Here is a 22,480-nt window from a genome sequence, read left to right as displayed (position 1 = left end):
GATGTCAGAAAAGGGACAGGGTTACTTCTTAGGGTAATCAGCTGGAGGCCATAAGCCATTGACCACAAGCAGGGCCAAAACCAGCTGTAAGTAAGCCACATACCCAGGCTGAGGACATGCCCACCAAAATTTAATTGATGAGAACTGGGACACATGTGGCCAAGCAAAATCAGAATGTGATCAAGATGGCAAAGGTTACCAGTGTGGAGGAACACACAAGCTAGGAGAACCACCACAGTTTGCTTTTGCCTGAGCCTACTGGGAAGGCCACAACTGTGTCCCCTTCTCTCCCTCCTGCCGAGTTAAAGGAGTGGAAATTATTTCTGCACTCTGAACATAGATTACAGCAACTGAAGTAAGCTGAGTGGAAATGTGAGAGGAAACTGGGATGTTTTAAAAGCAGCAGAAAAGTGGGAGAACAAAGGATTCATGGGGATAGTTGGAGGGTATGTGAGGGGTAGGGTATGATCTTTTCTCTGCTTTCCATTTCTTGTTTACTCTCTCATTCCCCCCCCCCCCCATTCTGCCACACCTTCTACTCTCTCTTTTGGCTCCCAGGGTAGCGACAGATCACTCTTGGCAGAGGTCTGAACTGATCAATTCCAAAGGGCTTTTGAAATTAGACTGAGGGCTGGAGGTTGCCCCTTCCTGTAGAGACTATACTGTCAATCAGGCCTCTTCAAGCAAATGTACTCTGAATAATTTATATCACAGCATGAATTGGAATGGACTTTCTTCCATTTGAGAAATGCTTTCTAAGGCTTGAGGCTAAATCCATGTGGCTTCCCTCACAATCTGGAGATCTTATTTTCTATTCAGGTACCTCAGCACCTCCTGTAAAAGTACAAACATAGGATGAGTGGAGGCTTAGCATGCAGGTGTTCAAAAGAGTATGATGAAAACAATCAGGACAGTGATGGGCTTAAAATTTTGATATGATCCTTTTCTAAAAAGTTATTTTTTTAGAAGAAAAGAAAAGAAAAGAAGTGATCTTGTTTCTGTCTTAGGCGATTACTTCCTGCAGGTACAAAGAGGGAATAAACCTTGAACAAAGTGAACTGATTATATTTAAATAAAGAAAATAGAAGAAAAAGAGTTGAAAAAAGAAGAAGGTGGATATATTATTTGATGAATATTGTTTAATGTTTATATGGCTTTCCACAAATGAGAGCACCTTCATTTTTATCAATACAGGGGCACCTCATGTTTCTAACTCAGCCTGCTTTCTATTTCAGTATTGGGCTATGATTCATTCTAGAGATCAGGGTTCAAATATCTGCTTGGCCAGGAAACTCTTTGGGTGACCTTGGGCAAGTCACAATCTCTCAGCCTCTGAAGAAGGCTAAGGCAAACCCCCTCTGAACAAATAAGGGCAAGAAAATGCCAGGATAGGTTCACCTGAGGGTCACCATCAGCTGGAAACAACTTGAAGGCACACAGCAACAACTTGGTTCCTACCCACCTCATGGCATCCAAAGGATATCCTTCCCCCTATCCAAAGTCCTATCATTTATTTCTGAGAGATGCCCTTGCATGCAGTATTCATTGGGAGGGCATGCTGCCCACAGGATAATCACACTATTGCCATTGACCAGTAATGAGAGAAAACAGAAAGATCCCTCAACATGCCACACATCCTACTGGCTGGGAAGGTGTAATGCACATGGGTTCAACTGATTGCTGGTCAGAAATAACAGTGGTATTGCACCCTGCCCAACTTGGGAACACAAGAGAGGAGGGGAACTGCCTTTCATTGCTCTTTGTCTTTGAGGTTCAGTGAGATAGTGGTGGAGGCTGTGAAAAGGGACTTTCTTTGTGTGGAAAGAAAAAAGTCATAGAGACAGTGAAAAGGGATGTTGGTTAGGACATGAGGTGATGGATCTTAGGGAATTAGATCCTCACCCCTAACTAAAACATCTCCCTACCCCTGATTTGGATGACTCCTCTTGCCATGCATTCATGTTAGGGAGAATTATCAGCTGTAGCATGACATCATGTGATGATCTCTAACATTTGAAATTGGTATATTACTGTGCTTGATGTGACTAATTTATTTGGTTAACTTTTCCATTAAACTTATCACAGATTTGTGGCTTATGTACAAGCCTATTCCAACGCATAGCACTTTTAAATTCAAGTGTTCCCTTGAGGTATAGATTTAAGCAGAGTGGGTTATTATTAACTACACAACCAGAATGGTATAGGAGAAAATAGATGTTTTATGATGCTATCCTTTTACTAGCACACAATTTAGGACATGTTTTAGTCAGTTCTGTAGGGAATTTATAATACTGGAGGTCAAAGCTGAAGTTTGCCATGCATACTGACAATCTGACAATACAAAAGCCTTTTAAGTTTTGTGTTTTTCATTTCTAAGTAGAGAAGCAATGATAGCCTTGAAAATTGTCTCTCCAACCATCATTACTTTCTGGATGGATACAGGAGGAAGGATGATGTTACTCCAAAGGCAGAGTTGGAACCAAATTCTCAACCAGTGAGTACCCTGAGATAATGCATATGAAGCTCTGATAATGTATGTGATGATTCTTTCTCCTACCCTCATCCTTCAATATGCTTTGAGTTTTCTGGAGAGATTTGCTCCTCTGGCAACTTCCTGAAGCATGGTAGACTGTGATCTATAAGTTTATCGCATAGCGTTCTGGCAACATTCTGGGTACTAAAGGAGAACGGAATGAAATGTACTTTATCGCATGGCCGGGTTCCCTTCCAGGTCCCATTTGATGCTGATAGTGTCCCTCGCCCGTCCCACAGTGAGACCTGTTATAAAGAGTTCTCAGTCAGCAGGGACCTTTTCAGACCAGTCCAAGTGATGTCAGTGTGATAAGCCAACCAATTTTTGATCCGTCCTTGTGTTCTGTTTGGCTAGAACAATTTCCTGCCCTCCCATCCTAGAACATCTGGAATCTCTACTGTTCTTCCAGGTATGACGCGAGGAGGGTGCCACAAGTAGTGTTGCAATTTAATTATATTTTCATGCATGTATTTTTTTTACCACGAAAAAGGAATTATCTTGATGTAAACTTCTCTATAGGATGTTTTTGGATAGAGAACTTCCCCCCCCCCTGTACACTTGATAAATAAATTTATGTATAAACATTTGACCCCGAAATTAATTTGTATGGCAACGTTTCATTATATCACAACATATAAAAATCAGAATAAACCAAAGATATAATTTCCATGTTGAATAAAACTTTGTAATAGTGGTTATGGACACAGTTGTGTTTGCAGTGCATGTTTTTTTCCCTTGCTGGGGACGTGTACAATATGTCTGTATGTGATAAGATCATAGAGTGCTGACGTCACTTACTTCCGAGGGACAAATCCTTGCTAGAACAGTAAGCATGCACAAAATAAAAACTGCTACAGTAACAAAAACACAGTATATGCAGTGCGATAAAATGTGTTCTCATACCGTTATCATCACGCTACAAATTATCAAATGCAGTAACACCTGTTCCCATATCGTTTCTACAAGGAACATTACAGGGACTCTATGGGGACGTTACAAGTACTGGTGCGACAAACTTACCAGATTTGATACACTGATCTGTGGGAAAATGGAAGGCAGACCATTTTAATTTTGACTTGCCAAGCTAGGAAAAGTTATTTTCTGATCAACAACTCCCAGCAGCCCCCATATGGCACTACTAGTCATCATGTTGACTGGAGGATTTGGGGAATTACAGTCCATAAAGTAACTATCCCAAATTCTGATTCTGAACACAAGATTGCAATAGGTTAGGTTTGAGGGGAAAAATCAAAGTGTTGTTTTTGCTCCCTAAAGGTCTTGAAAGATGGCATACCAGAAGGACTGCATACTTCTGTATGAGTCTGCTCACACAATTAGATCTTCACCTGAAGCCCTGCTTCTTATTTAGCCTCCACAGGATGTTGAGTTATCTGCTATCTGAAGCAGGGCCTTTCAGGAGTGTCACTTTATTAATAATAAAATAAAAATTTTATTTATATACCGCCCTTCCTCAGATCAGGGCGGTTTACAGCACTTTAAAACATAACAATACACCATTAAAAACATTACAATAAAAAAGCACAAAAGCCCCGAGTTAGCCGGTCCTCTTGCCAGTGAGGAGGAAGGAGGTCCATAGGACAACTTAGTTGGGGAATGCATTGCCAAAAAGGAAGGTCTTCAGATCCTTTTTGAATTGGGCCAGGGAGGTGGCCGAGCGGAGCTCTATGGGCAGCGTGTTCCAAAGGGCCGGGGCGGCGATGGAGAATGTCTTCCTGGTAGTGGAGACAAGCCTGGCCCCGGGAACCCTAAGTAGTTGCTGCCCAGATGTTCTGAGGGTGCGGGACGGAATATATTCTCAAACAAGCACACCAGCAAAATCTGATCTCTTCCAAGAAGAAATGTGTCTGGTGGAACTGTGGATAAGGAAGGAATGGAAGCTATGCCTGATCAGTATTCCCCCCCCCCCCCACACACACTTTATTCAGTTTATTCTATTTATTCATATCAGCTTTGTTATGGTCAATATTATTATTTATTTATTTTACTATTCTTAACTGATTTTAGTGCCATTTGAAAGGAAATGCCAGAATATAACATTTAAAACAAGTGTTTTAAGTTAAAGATATGGGACAAATATCTGGAGAGGTACAGTTATACTTTTCTTGTTTTATAATTCTGTAGGAAGAGCTGTTCATCTATAAAAAGAAATCCTGAATTTGTCAGTTGAAACAAGAATAAAGCCACAGAATCAATGGGAACCTGATAAGTCAGTGATCACACAGGTCTGTTCAATGTGGAGCTAACAATAGGATTTAGTCCAGGAAGAAAACAACTGTATAAATTGGCCTTCATTCCCAGTGCACTTCAAGGAAAATATTTTTTTTCAAGGGGAAAAAAGTCTTAGGGCCTTATCACACGTGGGGGGTTTGCAGCTCAGATCCGCAGTCACTCCTGTTCTAGCAATGCGAAATGTGATGTTTTTGCACACCAGATCTGAAGCCACTGCTGTCTAGCAATGCGAATTCACATTAAAACGTGATGCTTTACCACACCTGGTTGCCTTTTCGTTGCCCTTCTGAATCGAGGGGGAAACGGAGTCAGTTTGATTCCAGACAAGTCACATGATGCGGATTCAAGCAAAGCGTGGTGCATGCACATTGTATTACCACACCAGAGGGCTCAATGATTTGAATCGACACCCTTGGCATGCTCAATGGGGCTCTGGACACTGTTCTCCTTCCCTACCCCCTCCTTAGCTGTCATCCTTCATCAGGGTGAAGGAGCAGTTAGGGGATGATGGGATAGGTCGCAGGGGGTCACTGGGGCCAGGATCGGGCTCAAGGAGAAGTCAGAGGGTGATGGGATAGGTGGCGGGGTGAAGGAGAGGGGCAGATCAGGGTGTAGGAGCAGGCAGGGGATGATGGGATAGGTGGCAAGGTGAAGGAGATGGGCAGATCGGGGTGTAGAAGCAGGCAGGGGATGATGGGATAGGTCGCAGGGGGTCACTCAGGCCAGGATCGGGCTGAAGGAGCAGTCAGGGGATGATGGGATAGGTGGCAAGGTGAAGGAGATGGGCAGATCGGGGTGTAGGAGCAGGCAGGGGATGATGGGATAGGTCGCAGGGGGTCACTCAGGCCAGGATCGGGCTGAAGGAGCAGTCAGGGGGTGATGGGATAGGTGGCGGGGTGAAGGAGAGGGACAGATCAGGGTGTAGGAGCAAGCAGGGGATGATGGGATAGGTGGCAAGGTGAAGGAGATGGGCAGATCGGGGTGTAGGAGCAGGCAGGGGATGATGGGATAGATCGCAGGGGGTCACTGGGACCAGGATCGGGGTGAAGGAGCAGTCAGGGGATGATGGGGCAGGTCGCAGGGGATCACTGGGACCAGGATCGGGGTGAAGGAGCAGTCAGGGGATGATGGGGCAGGTCGCAGGGGATCACTGGGGGCAGGATCGGGATGAAGGAGCAGTCAGGGGATGATGGGATAGGTGGCAGGGTGGTAGAGAGGATGAGATGGCATGAAGGAGGAGGAGGGGGATGAAGGAGCAGGACGCAGGGGGGCAACATCGGAGTGATCTTCCACACCAGGCCAATTCGAAGTGAAATCAAAGTGAGCTTAGAAGCAGATTTTAGTGAATAAGCTTGTTTCCGAATTCATCAAAATGAGAAGTCACTTTGGAAACATTGCAAAAGCCCCACGGAAGGAGAGCCCATAGAAAGGAATTGCATGTGAAAACACATTCATGTTATGATGTGAATTCGCATCGTTGGACCCACAGTCACGTCGGATCTGAGCTGCAAAAAGCTCCAAAAACCTCTGTGTCATAAACACCTTAGTTGTAAACACAAAGAATTAATATACTGTCATTACAAATGAATACCCACTACAATAATGTGCATGCATTTCACACTCTGTGTGATGTCCTGAGTTCTAATAGACTCACAGTGTGCTCATATGCATCTTTACCCAGGCATAAGTGGGTTTACCTTCTAGTAAGCTTGTCTGGGAACAAATAGAAAGCTCCTAAACAATGCAGGAAAAAAAAAACTTGAAAATGTTTGAGAAAATTATTTTTAAAATGAAAAAAATCTGAGAACACATTTACTTCTTTAAAAAGGTAAAGAAAAGAGAGAAAACACCCTTTACATTTTGCTTTCATTTATTTTTCAGAGAAAACAAATCACACCACCATTTGATGTATTTAAAATGAAAATCAGATGACCTGCTATGGTCCACATGAATGCTGGCAAGATACACTTGTAGGGTATCAACAAGTAGACCTCTCCTTTTAAATGGGCAAAATTCAACCAGGAAGCATCTCATCTGCTGACTTCCTGCGTCTAATGTAGTGGTTATGGGAAAGAAAGCTTTAGCACAATGGTTCTCAATATTTTTTTGCACCTGTGACCCCCTTTACAGCTACATTTGGATGTTATGTCCTCTCCCACTTGATGTTTTATATGAATTTGATATGAATTAAAATATTTTGTTTTGTTTTCAGTGTGTATATTTTTGTTCAAACATTCATGTATATTCATATTTTAACATCTTATAAGGACATAGTTCGGATTCTCAGGCAGAAGCTCCAAGAGTCCTCCTTGCCTTGCTCAAAAAGAGGAGGAGGAGGAGGAGGAGGAGGAGGAGGAGCAGAGCCTCCAAGTCTCTTGTGCCCTTTGAGCAATTCTTGCACCTTCCCTTGGGGTCCCGCCCCACAGTGTGAGAACCACTGCTCTAGCAGATGACAAAACCAAACAAAAATATTGGCTACCTTAGCCAGTTGCATTCCACCATAGCCTTCTCCACCACACGAGGCTTCTTTTAATAGGCTTTTTGTTTTATGGTTAATATCTCTACAAAGAAGTTAATGATCTTTCAGCCTTGCGACAACAACCCTCCAACTCTCACCTGCAGCCCACTCACCCAAAATCATAACACTGGGGGAACCTGAGTGACTGTTTAGAGGAAAAGAGATGTCAGAAGGTGGGGGAATAGCCATCTCTTAGCACACACAGCTCTTTTTTTGGAGGCTACAGAGGGAGGTACTCATTTCCTTGTGGCCTAATGTCCTTTTAATGACGCAGCAGCTCCATCTACCATTATCTCTTGCACGAAGCAGACGCTGACGCGCGTAATGACACAGTCTCAAATTATCCATCTTGTGCAAAGAAAAGAAACGCTGCGTGGCAGACCTTTGCGTTGGAAAGAACAGTGCGAGTGCCGACTCTAAAAGTCATCTCATTAAAATTTTCCTACAGCAGCTCTTTAAACGACCCCTCCTCCCTCCCCTGTATATTTAATGAGATTTATTTGAGACACTTACAGAGCATCACAGAAATGCCAGCACCATAATAAAAGAGGAGCATTTTTTCCCCAGGAGCTGTAACAGTGGCACAACTAATACACGTGTGTGCTTGCATGCTCACACCATGGTTGTGGCAGACAGCTCAGCAAGTTGCTGCTATGGCTGCATAAGACAGGGACCACAGGCCACTTGGACATGATAACCATCTAGAGGAGGCATTAAAGACTCTGGAGAAGAAGACTAACAGGCCAGGGCCTCTCAGTTACTTCCTTGGCCTGGTCCATTCACCTTCAGATTTCTCCACACATCTTTCACTTGCTCACCTGAATGAAGCAGCAGTGGTTTTGTCTCCTCCTCTTCATCCCTCTGCCTTTGTACAGAAGACATTTGGAGGGCTACAACTTGGAAACAAAAAAGAGATGTGAGAAAGATGGTGAAAAAGGGAAGGTAACAGGGCCAGACCTACCAGAAAAAGGCAACCAGAAATTCCAAAAGCACTGGAACTTCCTAGAGATGCCTACACAACTGAAAGGCTTTGATCCTTACATTTCTCAATGACTATTCAATTTCATTTTAAAACATAGGGCTAGTTAATGAGGTGCAGCCCTTGCATGTATCCCTGTTGTCTAAACATTATTTGAGTGAGCCACTTCTTGCTCAGATGGATGCACAAGGTCATACTGGGGTGAATGGGGCATATGTGATGATAAAGTCCAATTGTAAAGAGCTTTTGGCATTGTAGGCAATGTTAAGGGTCCAATGTAGTTTGACTTGAAGCTGCAAATTGTGTGTTTGTGTTGGACTATCAGGTAGTGATCTCTCTCTTTATTTGTGCTCATTAACATCTACATTGTAGAAATAATGCCATTTGACACCCCTTTAACTGTCATGGATCTATACTACAGAATCCTGGGATTTGTAGTTTTGTGAGGCACCAGCACGCTTTGGCAGGGAAGGCTAAAGTCCTTGTAAAACTACAAGTCCCAGGATTCCATAGCATGGAGCTACAGTACTTAAAGTGCTGTCAAACTGCATTATTTCTACAGTGTACATGCAGCCTTAGTCAGCTTTCACAAATGTTTCTGGCCCTGAAACAAATAGGAGCTTCTTTCTTTTTAAGACTTCTCAGACCTGGAAGAGTTATTGTGTTGCACTATGAACAGAAGTTCAAAAAATGGCATTCAACTAGGGATATTATCTTGCTTACCTCTTCCGGCTTCAATTCTGGATATGGGATGCCCCCAAATGTTATCATAAATAAATTGCCACCAATCTAGCCATGATGCCACCACCCAAATGCATCCATGGTCAAAGCCTCTCTCAGCCCATACTTTTTTGAAGTCGGGGAGATTCCAACTTCACAAAATGGCTGGCTGAGTGAGGCTTCGGCCCAGGATGCATTCGGGTGGTGATATCGTGGCTAGATCGGCAGTGATTTAGTTATGATAACATCCGGGGCCATCCTGGATCCACAATTGAAGCTGGAAGAGGTAAGCCGGCTTATTTGCCCAAGGGATAAGCTCCTAGGTGTCCACAGTCAGTGCTTCATATTTTCTCTGCTAATCTTAGCAGCATTCTTTTAATTTCAACTGATAGCTCTACAGATGATTCACTCAAACCAAGCCCCCCAAGTTACGGTTTTCTATGCTGTTATTTAAGTTGCCAGGGGAAATATTAGAACCCACACAAAACCATAATGACATTAATATTCTATAGGTAGGCAAGAAAGTTCAGTGAAGTGCTACAGAGTTAAGGAGAGCTGTAACTCCACAACAGAATTCCATGGAGCTTTCTTCCTTATCCATAGTGCAATCTCTCCTCTATTCAATCTATCTATAATCTATAGGAAGTTATTAAAGAGCACATTGACAGAGTAAAGGATATTAAAATTTGATTTAAATATGTAAGAGCCAGAGTCGTGTAGTGATTTGAGTGCTGGACTAGGACTCTGAAGACCAGGGTTTGAATCCCAGTTTGGCCATGGAAACCCACTGAGTGACCTTAAGCAAGTCCAACTTCTCAGCCTGGCAATGTCAAACCCCATCTGAAGAAACTTGCCAAGAAAACACAAGAAACCTTAGGGTCGTCATCACTCAGAAACTTGAAGGCACACAACGATAGTGCACCCGCATGTGTGTGTGCGCGCACACACACACACATGTTTCAGGGAAGTAATGTAAATCATATGAATGTTTAAAAATAGATCCATCCCCAGAGGCTTTACACCATTAAAAATAGCTGCTAGGACCCAGCATCTGGGGTTGTCTCTTGGTCTCAGGATTTGTGGACTAAGGGGCTATATATACAGCAACCAAGGGATGGTGCAATGCTGCTCCTTTCTTAGCCAGATTAGAGCCACAGCAATCTCATGCCATGGCCCTGATCCAGCCTTTCGAGGACGTAAAAAGGAGTTGCTATGGCTATACGGCACTCCTTCATTGCAGTGTTGTATGGATGCAAGACTGGAGGAGCGCCATGACGCCACATACCATATGGAGTGGCACATGGCATCAGGCACCCTGGGGGCAGAGTTGAGGTGTACATCATGTGGACTCAATGTCCCAACTACACCCCCAGGCCAGCCTTAATGGCAGGTCTGAACAGGGCTTTAGTGGAAGCATCTGACTGGCTACTGTGGGAAGAAGCATGTTGCATTGGAAACTGTCATGTAGGTGAACTCTTCTTATGTTCCAATGATATGTTCATGAACTTAGCTGGGAAGTGCTACGATATAGTACTTATATTGGTAACCTTGTTGACTAAAAAGGCATGCAGATCCTCATTTTGTTACTGCTAAGATTGCAGTCCCCTGTTCCAGCCCAATCCTGTCCAGTGCATGGATTGGGCTGGAAAATGTGTGTGATAAACTCCTAAAATAGATTGAAGGAATTGAAGGGGCTCTGCTCCCAGCAAACTGCCTTTTTTAAAGGCACAATGTAAGCAGGACAGCCCTCTTCCTTAACACACATTTGGGAACTTCCTTGTACTGTAGCTTTTGTTCACATTAAAAACCTCTGCATGCAACATTTGGCACTGCTCACCAAGTACCACCCCTTTTCCTAATTTGCATACACAAAAAGATCCCCCCTACAGAAACATAAATCATAAAGAATCTTATCTTTAAGAGAACCTTTATATTTCCATGTGTGTGTATATATCTGCCTCCTCCCAGATCGGGCTAGATCAGACTTCACTAATCAATGGCAATGACAGTCAGCAGCTACCGATCTATTTATCTGATCTATTTTCCCCATGCAGTGATTAGTATGTCTGAAGGAAGAAACAGCCAGAAGGAACATCCAGAAAGAGACCTAGCAAAATAAATTCTTGTACTAAATGGTAAGACCGTTTTGGCTTTCCTTTGTAGTGTGTGTGTGATCTGTTAGTACATCGTAGCATTCCAACATTCTAACTAAAGAATGGGGCTGGAAAAGGAGTGGTAGAAGCAAAATTTTGGCTTCTACCAAGTTGCAGGGAGGGGGGGGACATGATCATTTGACAAAGGATGTACTGTACATACTCATGTATAAGTCTAGAAATTTTAGTCAAAAAGTGATCCAAAAAAAACTGAGCTGACTTATCTACAGGTCAATGTAAGTACTGTATTTAACTCCTATAAAAAAGAAACCATCCCCTGGTGAAAAGCAAGAGCACAATCTGTCCTGGAAGCACTGACCCTGCTCTATTCTCTCATTTAACCAGCCTTTAGAGGGAGCACAAACAGTTATGCCTGCTGGAATTTTGTAAGTTCTTTGGCATTGTTTTCCATTGCTTTATCCGTTAGATCCTTTGTTACATGTCCCTAAGTTTTACCCTCAGCTTATCCACAGGTCGTATCAAAATCCATGATTTGGGCCCCAAAATCTCTCCTCGACTTATATATGAGATCAAGTATACATGGTAAAAATTTCTTTTTGTTCCAAACTGAAATGTCCACCCACTCTTCTCCTTCTCCCTTGATTGTTTCCCTGCCCACAACATGCCCACTATCCCCAAAACCACCATTAAAGCAAAATTTGGGACAAGTAAAAAAGAAACACCTTGAAGACAGTCTCAGATGAAACAAGAACAGGACAACAACAATGTCATGTGGTGAGGCAGATATACTGAAGGCTCAGTTCTTAGCTGTAAACACTGTAATTCAGAGCCTTCTACAGATGAAGAGGCATTTAGGACCATGCCTGCCATCTTTTTTTCTTTTTCTTTTAAACCCATCTCATCTTCATTTGATCTGCACAGAGCCTATAGTCAGCCTATACAAGCATACTCTCTTTCTGCATAATCTAATACCCTGCTAATGAACACGGTATTGCTATTCCATTGCTAAGAGATGACAAGGTGTACTCCAAATTCCAATAGGTACACGGTACAAAATATTGTGGGTTGTGGCATTTGCAGAAATGTTGATAAGTTAATCAACTTAGAACAGTAAAAAGTGACTCAAGGAAGAATGCATTTAATAGAGTTTGGTACAATTTTGTTTTGTGTGCCAGAAATAACACTGATCAAGATAAACATGCTCCACTGTTGCAGAAAAATATGTGGGTAAGTTCATTCTGAATAGTGTGTTGAGAGTTTTCTTTTGAATAGTTTTAGGTTTATCATAATCAGAACCGTCTTTCTTCTATTTGTACATGGTTTCTCCTCAATAACAAAATTAAAAGGTACACAGTGGTAATGGAGGATGGGAAACATCTTTTTGTCTTAGGGACAAAGGTTGGATCTACCTCACAGAATTAATGCAGTTTGACACTGCTTTAACTGCTATGGCTCAGTGCTATACAATTCTGGAATTTATAGTTTTGTGAGATAATTAGCCTTCTTTGTCAGAAACCTCTGGTGCCATAACAAACTACAAATCCCAGGATTCCATAGGAAAGAGCCATGCCAGTTAAACTGGTGTCAAACTGTATTAATTTTGCAGTTTGGCAGCAGCCTAAATTAGAATTAGGAAAGAATCTTGGAGGATACATGCTAAGAGCATGAGGCAGGGCCATGGGATTATAACTAATTTGGACATCTTCCTACCAGCCTGGTGAAACACAACTCACTGTTATGCATGCTGACCAAGGAACAAGACCTAGGAGCTAGTCACAGGAACAGCTTCCCAAAACACAAAGTGCAGCTCCCTGCCATGCAGCGGCTTCCTGGGCTACAAATCTCAGTTTCATACAACCTGGGCTTTAAATAGCTCCTTCGGTTCTCAATAGCCACTTACCTCTGGTCAGATCATAGCAGGAAAGCTTATAGGTGGGAAGGAAAACCTCCAAATGCCACATCTAGTTGGCAGGCCCTGTTTCTCACATAAGCTCACTTGGAGAAGGGAGATGGTAGATGCAAGTGATTAGCCTTTCTACCAATGTCATTCATTCATTCATTCATTCATTCCCCACTTTCTCCCAGGACCAGATGAATGATAGAAATCATGGGCACCATATATAGCTCCAGTTTCTGCATTTAACTGTGTCAGCTGGTTCCCTTAATAGGGCCAGAATTACCAAAATATTATACGTATCAATATATATTTATGCTGCCTTTTATCCTTCTACTGGGACGCCAGGCAGCTTGCAAAAGTTAAAACAGGTAGAGAGAAAGAGAGAGAGAGAAAACACACATAGCGGTGTAGATGTGTGAAACATTAAAATGTAAAGTATCAATAGAGTTAAAAGCAAATTCAAACATACCCATTAAAATGCAAGAGACAAAAATAGGACAGCACACAAAAAGCTGTTTCATAATTCCAAGCACTTGTTGTCGTTGTCATCATCATCATCATCATCATCATGCTTCATTCAACAGAGGGCATTAAAGAGGGAACCATTCAAGCATTCCTAGGAAAGAATCCACCGAAAAGGCCATCTCTTGTGTCCCATCCAAATGTCTTTAAGGGTGTTGCGAGGGAGGAAAAAGCCTTCCCTGATAAGCCTGAAGATTAGGCAGCCTTGTATGGAAAAATAGGTGAGATGATCTACAGCCCTATTTAAACATCTTTCCCTTTGTTTTTCAAGTACTATATATAAATGAATTGCGAGATCTTATTCTATATTTTGTGTAAACAAGCCCTAAGATATAACCCTTAAATCCTTTCAAGCCCCTCTTTCTTTACATGCCTGGGTGTCCCAGAGCTCCAAAGGATTCACCAGGAATGAAAACTCCAGCTTCCCATTTACTAGGCCTTCCTGCCATCCATTGGGCTGTGCCTCTCCTCCTCCTAACATCTTGTTCACTCTTTGCAAAAAAAAAAAAAAAAAAAAAAAAAAACCCCAAAAAAACCAGAGCCAAGCTATTGTCTGCACCATCCATTATTTTCTAGTTCCTTCCTTGCCTTTCTCCAGGGTAATCCCATCACTGGCTGACGACAACGGCTGTGTGTTTTAATAGAATGTTCTTTGTATAAACTATCTCCTTCCGCGATTTTAAATTGCATTCTTATTTAGAAGCATTACACAGCCGCTGCCGGGCTTTTTTTGAGGGGAGGAAGCGGGAAGTGCTGCTGTGTGGCTGACAATAGAGAGGGAAACAGCACAAAACAGAGAAAAGGGGGAAAGGAGGGAGAAAAGGGTGCGGGGGAAACTTCTGCTAGAACCCATCTGAGATTCTTCTCTTTTCGGGCTTATCTGTGTGCCAGCAGCAGCAGCGGCAGGCCTATAAAGGAGGCAAGGGGGGTGGCTGGCAGAGGGGTGGGGAGGTCTGTCAGCCACATTTAATTAGCTAATCAGGCAAGTAGAAGATGATGCACACACATGCATGAATAGAAACACTAAAGGTAGAGCAATGCTTGCATTCAGAAACTTCAGTCATGGGCCTCCTGCTTGGAAAGGCATTTTGTGACAGTCCACATGGTAGTTTTCTGTGCTTATTGGGTTGTTCTGCATCTTCCTTATGTTGTGCTGTCCTGATGGTTTCTAAAGACTCATCCAGAAGTCCTTAGGAGAAAAGGACTTTCTTCTACGGACAACAAAAGATTTCTCAAAGTATTGAGGGAAAATTCTCTGAACGTATTGAGAGTTTCCAGTTCATTTAGTTTTGATTTAGTCTTGATTTTACCTTCATATTCATAGTTTTGCATGCAAACACTTTTTTAAAAAAATACCCAGGCTTCTCTCATTCCTCTCCCGCTTGTGTTCTCTCTCCTCTTCCCACTGCTCATGTGTCACATCAACACTCTGGCAACATTTCAGAAATTCATTTTTATCAATTGTTATTCACAAGTTTCAATCAATGTGCTGAAATGCTTTAGCAATATGATACTAGTTAAACAGTAGGATCATTTTGTTTCAGTGCAAACATTCCTCTTTCCGCACTTAATCTCTGTTGAATCTGTGTCCTGGAAACAACAGCTCTGTTTGCTGATAGTGACTATCTTAGCTAGTTTGGGAGAACTCTATGTTCTTGTTTCTATGGCTCTGTCTACATGAGCCAAACAGACTGTCCTCCCTCCATTCACACAGTGAGTAGTCCTGGCGATACAGGGGCCAGTCCCTGGTTCTGGTGCAAACTGTCTAGATGAAGTCTGACCAGTTCAACACTGTACCTGCCATATACCACTCCCACCTTAATGTAAAAAACTCAGTTTGGGTTCCTTGGCAATTTCTGTATCACTCATGTGAATAGATACCACCATACCTTTCCCTGAGACAATATGATTTTTTAAAAACATTACTGAATAGAGAGAGAGAAAATGACACAGAATGAATGGCAGGCCACATCAAAAGTATGCCCAAGAGGGATGGGGTCATGTAGGTGATATGGGGATATGACATGTGGGGTACGTCTTTCAACACTTGCCCCTAAATGACCCCTCAGTCATGGATATGGAATTTGAAAACTTGATCTTCTTGCTACCGCTATGCAGCTAATGACATTTCTGTGATGTGTGGCAAAGCCGACTTTGGCAGTACAGTATTTCTGAAACCTTCTTAAGATTTTCAGGTGAAAAGGGCAAGAGATGATGGCTCTCGGCTGGCGGCTACCATTGCTTAATATTTAAGCTGTAGAGCCCTCCCACGCCTGCTGCCTTGTGAACTGTGGTAGTGCCTGCATATAATTTGCATGTTTATTTATCTCCCTCTCACCCCAATGACTTTCCTTCTGGCTGGCCTAATTCTATTAAAACAGGTCTCTACCTCGCTGGCTATAGGCAGCCACCAATTATGAGCATAGCTTTGAAAAGGCTTCACCTTGGAGAAGTTGCATCCCATGATTGCCCTTTCTCATCCCCTGCCACATTTGGAGCATGGAATGGTGTAATTAGCAATTGCAGGAAGAAGAGGCTGCTGGGATCTCAGCAGGCTGAGTGAAGGGCTGCAAAGGGGATTGGAGCTTTATTAATGCACGCAGAGGATGCATTGACCTCATATAGAAGTAGAACAGCAGGCAAGTTTTACAGGCGCCTGACTAAACATACATAAAGGAAAGACATATTATGAAGTCTCTAGTACCTGTGTTTTTGTAGGGCACAGATTTCAAATGTAACTTTTTGAGGCCAAGGTGCAACTAGGCCACTGGAGGAGTGTGAGTCTCTGCAAGCAAACTTACTCCAATCATCTGGGGAGGGGGAGTAGAGAAGTGGGCACTCCTTCTTCCCCAGATACACAACAGCAGCTCCATCCCCTTGGCCACTGATGGCTGCGCCCAGAAACCTTATATACCCAGGTAAGAAGAAACAGTCACCCTTCAGCAAAAGACTGTTCCTTCTCCCTTGAGGGCTGAAAAGCAGTCAAACTGTGCCCAAAGGCATTCCCACAGAGCTGACAGAAGGAAGCAAGAAGGATCTGTGAGATCTTGGCTGATATTGCACACCCAGGGCCTATCTACATGTGCCAAATGAACTGGTTTCTCCATCACTACCCTCCTGGCACTCTGTATTCATGACGCAGGGCCAAAGACCCTGTTTAAGTACAAGCTGTCTTCACGATATGAGGCCAGTTCTGTACCACATCTGGCTCATCCCTCCCTTAAACCAGATTAAAAAGATTTAACCCGTAGCCTGAATATTCCAGGAAAATTTGAGCACTCAGTAGCAATGCTAGACAGATGTCTACACACTTCTTGCTGTGCTGCTAGGCATCATCACACTGGCATGAGTCAGTTGTCTGGTTAATGGGTTGAATTTGGGGCAGCCCCAGGACCAGCCCAGAATATTTAGTTTATGTCATCAGAGGATTCTAGCTTCAGCCTCAGATAAATTCCCAGAATCCCCTGGCCAGTATTGTTGTTGGCTATGCTGTCTGGGGATTCTCAGAGATGCAGTCCAGAAAAGTAAGATCTGGACCAAGATTAATGCACACTCTTGATGAGCAAATTATAGAGCAGAATAAGCACCATTTGAATTTGTCTATGTGTATATTCAAGAATAACAGAATGAGAAATACTTGTCTACCCTCTGTGATATAGGCCATTTGGCTGCTGTTGTGAAAACAGATTTCCATGTTTCACTGTTTGGTTTTGTAATTGTCTGTAATCTGTAATCATGGTGTGGCCATGCCTCAATACTAATGGCAGCAGGCAACACATAGAACAGGGCCATGTCATACCACATTTTAAAAAAAAGAATGAGAAGTCCTGGCCTAAATAAGATTTCTGTGTATGGCAAGTAAAAATTAAGATAAAATTCCACAGAATAATTGCCTTGCTAGATCAGACTACTGTAGGTTCCATCGACAATGCATTAAATCTTCAACACTGCAAATAATGAAAAGGACAAGCTCACATCTCTTTGCTTTTGGCTTTTGGCTTTATGGGATTCATGAACTTATTATTATTATTATTATTATTATTATTATTTTCATTTTCATTTTTATGCTGTCTTTCTCTGAGAAAGAGACCCAAGGCAGCTCACAGATAAAATTGTTTAAAATGCTTTGCATTAAAATTAATGTAAAAACAAAATCAACTAGCTAAAATTATAAAATGACATTAATAAAAGCATACAATAGTTAAAAAAAAATTTAGAACACACACCCGTACAAAAGCCTCCCTGTCGATAATACTCCTGCCAAAGCATGTATGTGATGATATTCATCAAGTGTCAAGCGTAGGGGAAACTACTTATAATTTGGAGAGATGACATTTTCTTCTGCTTTCAGAAGGCCTCATAAGTGAGGGCACTAACATACCCTGATGCAATATAATTTTGAGGGTCATTATTGAATGTGTGTGTGTGTGTAGCTGCCTCTTGTATTATTCTTTTTGGAACACTTTGAAAGTGGAAAGAAAACAGCTAGATTATTAAAAAAAAAAAAAGGAAAAAAAACCCCATCTCCCCCCAATACTGTGAAAATTATTGCATTCTTTAGGATTTGTTCCCTGTCCATGCTAAAATATGGCCAGCTGACATATTCTATTACCCACAGGAATGCATGGAGGAGGGAATCAGAACAGTAGCTGGAAGAGATTCACATAACCACCTTGCTCCCAAAGACCTGAACCTCAATTTATTTATCTTAGAATTCATAGATATATCTGTGTTAGTCTGGAATATCAATATGCAAAGGAATCTTGTAGCACCTTTGAGACAAACTGTGCAAAAGCAGTTGTAACATTAACTTTTGTAGACTTAGTAGAAAGCTAATGGACTATAGGAGTCACAAAAGCTAATGCTACAACTTCTTTCTCTCAGTCTCAAAGGTGCTACAAGATTCCTTTGCATACTTATCTTAGCTCAGGCTACCTCCCCCAGGCTCCACCCTCACCACAGGCTCTACTCTCACCCCAAGCTGAGAGATCTTAAAATATTGAGGCCAGCAGTATACCTCTGCAAGTGATCACGGCAGCCATGCTTTCAGCATCGGTGCACTGGCACCAGATATTGTAGAGCTTTTGGATGAGGGCGTATTGTTCCAGTACTGGCTGCCAATACTGGTATGGTACCATAAGTTTCTGAGATTCAGGGTTCTAGCTCTCCAGTGACCTTGGGTCTGGCAACTCATCTGTTGGCACCACAGCATCTTAATCTTCTGAGTCCAGACTAGTGCTGGACTCTGGGGGTCATGACACCAGCATTTACTATACTGTAGACATTTTAGCCATTAAAAGACAGGAAAAAGTAAAGAAAAAATTTCAAGGGAGTATAGAATAACCATTCAGACTATCCCCAGTAATATCTTGTCTTGCTGTACCATACCATTGATACCTATAGTACGTAAAGTTCTGACTAGCATTAGAAAGAAAATACTAGATTGCAAGGGGCGCTATTGTGGCCTGCTTCGCAACATTTAACTTAAAAGTGGAGAAAGATCTGCTCTGTGGAAGATCATATTCTAACTCTGAAAATAACTCTATTAATATTTAATAATCCTTCATTTTCTTCCTCTGAATATTGTTACCAAATGCAGAACTGAATGCCTGATCCTCCCTTCATTCTTGCCTCTCTCCTGTCCATCAGGAATTCCATAATTCAGTGTTCTTTTCTATACAGCATGACTCTTTTCTCCTGTTGAACAGAAAATTGTAGAGAGCTGTCAGAGACTCACTCAGAGAACTCTCTTGGTCTGGGTGGGGTGTCTTCTCTTCCAAACCCTTTTAGAATAAAATCTTACCATAAGTCATATGTTAATTAATATCATGATTTAAATCTAGTTGTTAGACCAAACTAGACAAGACCCATTGCATCAATGGAATTTACACAATTGTTAACTTATCATTCAGCAAATGATTAAAGGGATTCTAACTGGAACTAGGTATTTCAGAGGTGGGAATTATGCAACGCAGCAGATGTTGGACTGATTGTCTATCCCCACTCACTGTTGGCTGTGCTATATGAAGGTGCTACAAACTGCAATTTGAAAACATCTGGAGGGCACAGGATTCCCATGACCTATTGGATTTACACGTATATACCTAGATCCTGGGTTGGGCAGAAGGTGGATTGGAATCTACTGGTAATCTCTTACTGAAATTTACATAAAGGTACAATTTTTAAAATAAAGTACATTCATTAAATAATTCTTTAATTGTAACATTTAGATATCTTAATTAGAATCTTTAGTAGTCAGACTTCTATCTGCACTTGTGCAGTCAGGGCATCAAAATACATGATGTGGGGCTTGGTAGACAATCATCTCTTCATTCTCAGCTACTCTTCTGCATCTGACTCCAGCTGGTAATACTGGGGTCCTAGTGAAAGAACTAAAGTAGGATTTTGCAGGCCTGAACTTTTCTGTCCCCTCTATGTAGATTTCAAGAAGGCTTTTGCAAAACTTGTGAAAGTGATTCATAGAGCAAAAAACCAATTCCTTGTTTCCCACCTCAAACCATGTCACCATATAACTGGAGTGATTTCTCCTGCATTATTGAAAAGACAGTTAGGAGAAGGAGTCTGTATGGAATGCTCTTCCTGATTTACTATGTATTTCATATGCATTGCTTTCTCTGACAGATACATGGGGAAGTAAAGTGAGGCATTCATGTACATTTCTTCTAAACAATGGTACAGTTCTGTTTTTAAATGTGAACTTATTTCTGATTCATGGACATTGTTGAAAAGAAAATGAAGTTTGCCTTTCTATTTTGTGGGGCTCATGTACGAACTCACACACAAACACATCATGCATAAAGGTGTGTGTTTGCATGTGTGTGTGATTCATAATACACACTTGCATGCATAACATGTATTTCTCTCTGTGTATGTCCATCCATTTATCTGCCTCTCAGGCTTGATAACACAGTGAGCCCCATGAAAATCCAGAAGCTGCCCACAGAGTATTACTGAGTGATGTATCTGAGGATGCGATTCCTAGGGGGAAAATGGTTGCTGTGCTCTAGACAGCAAGGTAACCAAAGTGTGAGGCTGTAAACTCTACTATGCATTAGATATCATCTTTAACAACCCTGTCTCACACAGAACTCATTGAAACTCCTCTGCTCTGGACAATGCCCTATTATCAGAGATATAAAACTTGATGAGGGGAGTATCTGAAGGAGAGCAATAATGTGGAGGAAAGGGCTATGAAAGCCAGATACAGAAGGTCTTGTTTAATTTCAAGAGAAGACAAATGAGGATGGAAGCAGAGAGGAATCCAGTCTACAGTATTGTATGTAAACCATTCTGAGCATGGAGAAAGAAGTATATAAATATTTTAAATAAATACATATGTGATAGGTAGCTCATAAAGAATTTATGTAAGATTGACCTCCTTGGTCACTGACGGGAAGAGCAACTTCCCAAACAGGCTGGAAAGACACAGAAAATGAGAATCTGTCTGAAATGATTAAACTTTACCTCAGGGCAGAAAAATAGACTTTATAGCACCCTTTCAGATCTAGGGTCCCACATATTTCTGTCACATGATTCAATGAATAGACACCAGCCTTTACCTCCTTGTGAATGAGCTATTTACAGATATTGTAGATGGCTGTGCCAAATGTCCTGCAGAAACTCATCATGGCAATGGGGAAAGGCATGGCAAACTGTTTAAATGGGGACATCCTGGCTCACCCTCCAAGAACCACCTTCTCCTTGAAACAAAACCTTGTTGCCATAAGTCTCTTAATGGGGTCCCAGTGGAATAGTCTAGGCTCTTACGATCTTGGACTGTACCATCAGTAACATGACACCTGGTGCCTTTCAGAAATAGCTTCTGACTTTTCCTAGGTCATTTGGCAGAATCTAACATTTACTCAGGTTCCTCGGCTCTGGCCTCTGTGAAAACACCGTATCTCAAAAAGCAGCAAAAATTAGAAAACCTAACTGCTTGGCTGCCTAGGAGAGAAGCAGCTTTCAAGAGGGGCGACTACAGCTGTGGTTGTTTTGTGTATGCGTTGCTCAGGATAATTGTGTTTTGTTGTCAGATCTTCTCCACTATCCTGTTATGACACACGAAGAACAGAAAAACACAATATGCTTAATTAATTTTTGTTAGGCCAAGATTCTTAAGGGAAAAAAAGGTGAGAACCCAACAACAAAATGTATCAACTGGATGAGTTTATTCTAGAAGAAAACATGGAAGAGGCATAATTCTGCTATGACACATTGTACCACAGTCACTGATGCTAAAATGAGATTGGTTTTCATAGCCAGAAATATGAGGTTGAAATCTGGATTGCACAATCCCACTTCAGTATAATCAATGTTATTTGCTTCCTGGCCCCAGAGACACTAAAAAGAATGACATAAATGTTAATAATTTTAAGTCTCTGGGTGCCAACTGCCAATGTGGGAACCCAATTAGTGTAAATTGCAACAGGGATACTGGTCCATAGAGATCTAGGACCAAGATTTACAGTAGCTCATTACACAAAGGATAAAGATTTTTTTCATTTATTGGGAACAATTTTGCATCTCTGAGAAGTGGAATCAGAAATTATATTGGAACATTCAAAGGCTTTTATTTTAAGCAGCTAAAAACTCAGCCTCCTCAAATGGTTTTTGAAGACACAAAGATTTAGTATCTGGGAGACTGAAGTAACACATTCAGAAATTCAAGTCACAAGGAAATCCCTAGTCCATCAAAGTATGTGTTCTATGAACTACAGGTGCACGCATCTCCTTGCCCTTTCCTGCAGTGGCCATGCTAACTAGGGACTTGTAGGAGCTGGTGTGTGTGTGTGTGTGCGTGTGTGTTTTAAACAAATTTTTCAAAGCCTCAGTGCTTCCAAATCTGACTCATTTGAACTTCGTATTGGATTTTGGACCTCCAAATTAATTGGTCTCACATTTCTGAAATAAAACTAATGGAAAAAAA

The sequence above is a fragment of the Sceloporus occidentalis genome, unplaced genomic scaffold (genome assembly GCF_023333645.1).
Source record: "Sceloporus occidentalis isolate IW3139 unplaced genomic scaffold, rSceOcc1.0.p SCAF_1, whole genome shotgun sequence".
Lineage (NCBI taxonomy): Eukaryota > Metazoa > Chordata > Lepidosauria > Squamata > Phrynosomatidae > Sceloporus > Sceloporus occidentalis.
The sequence above is the reverse complement of the archived record's forward strand: the minus strand, read 5'-3'. Positions refer to the sequence as shown.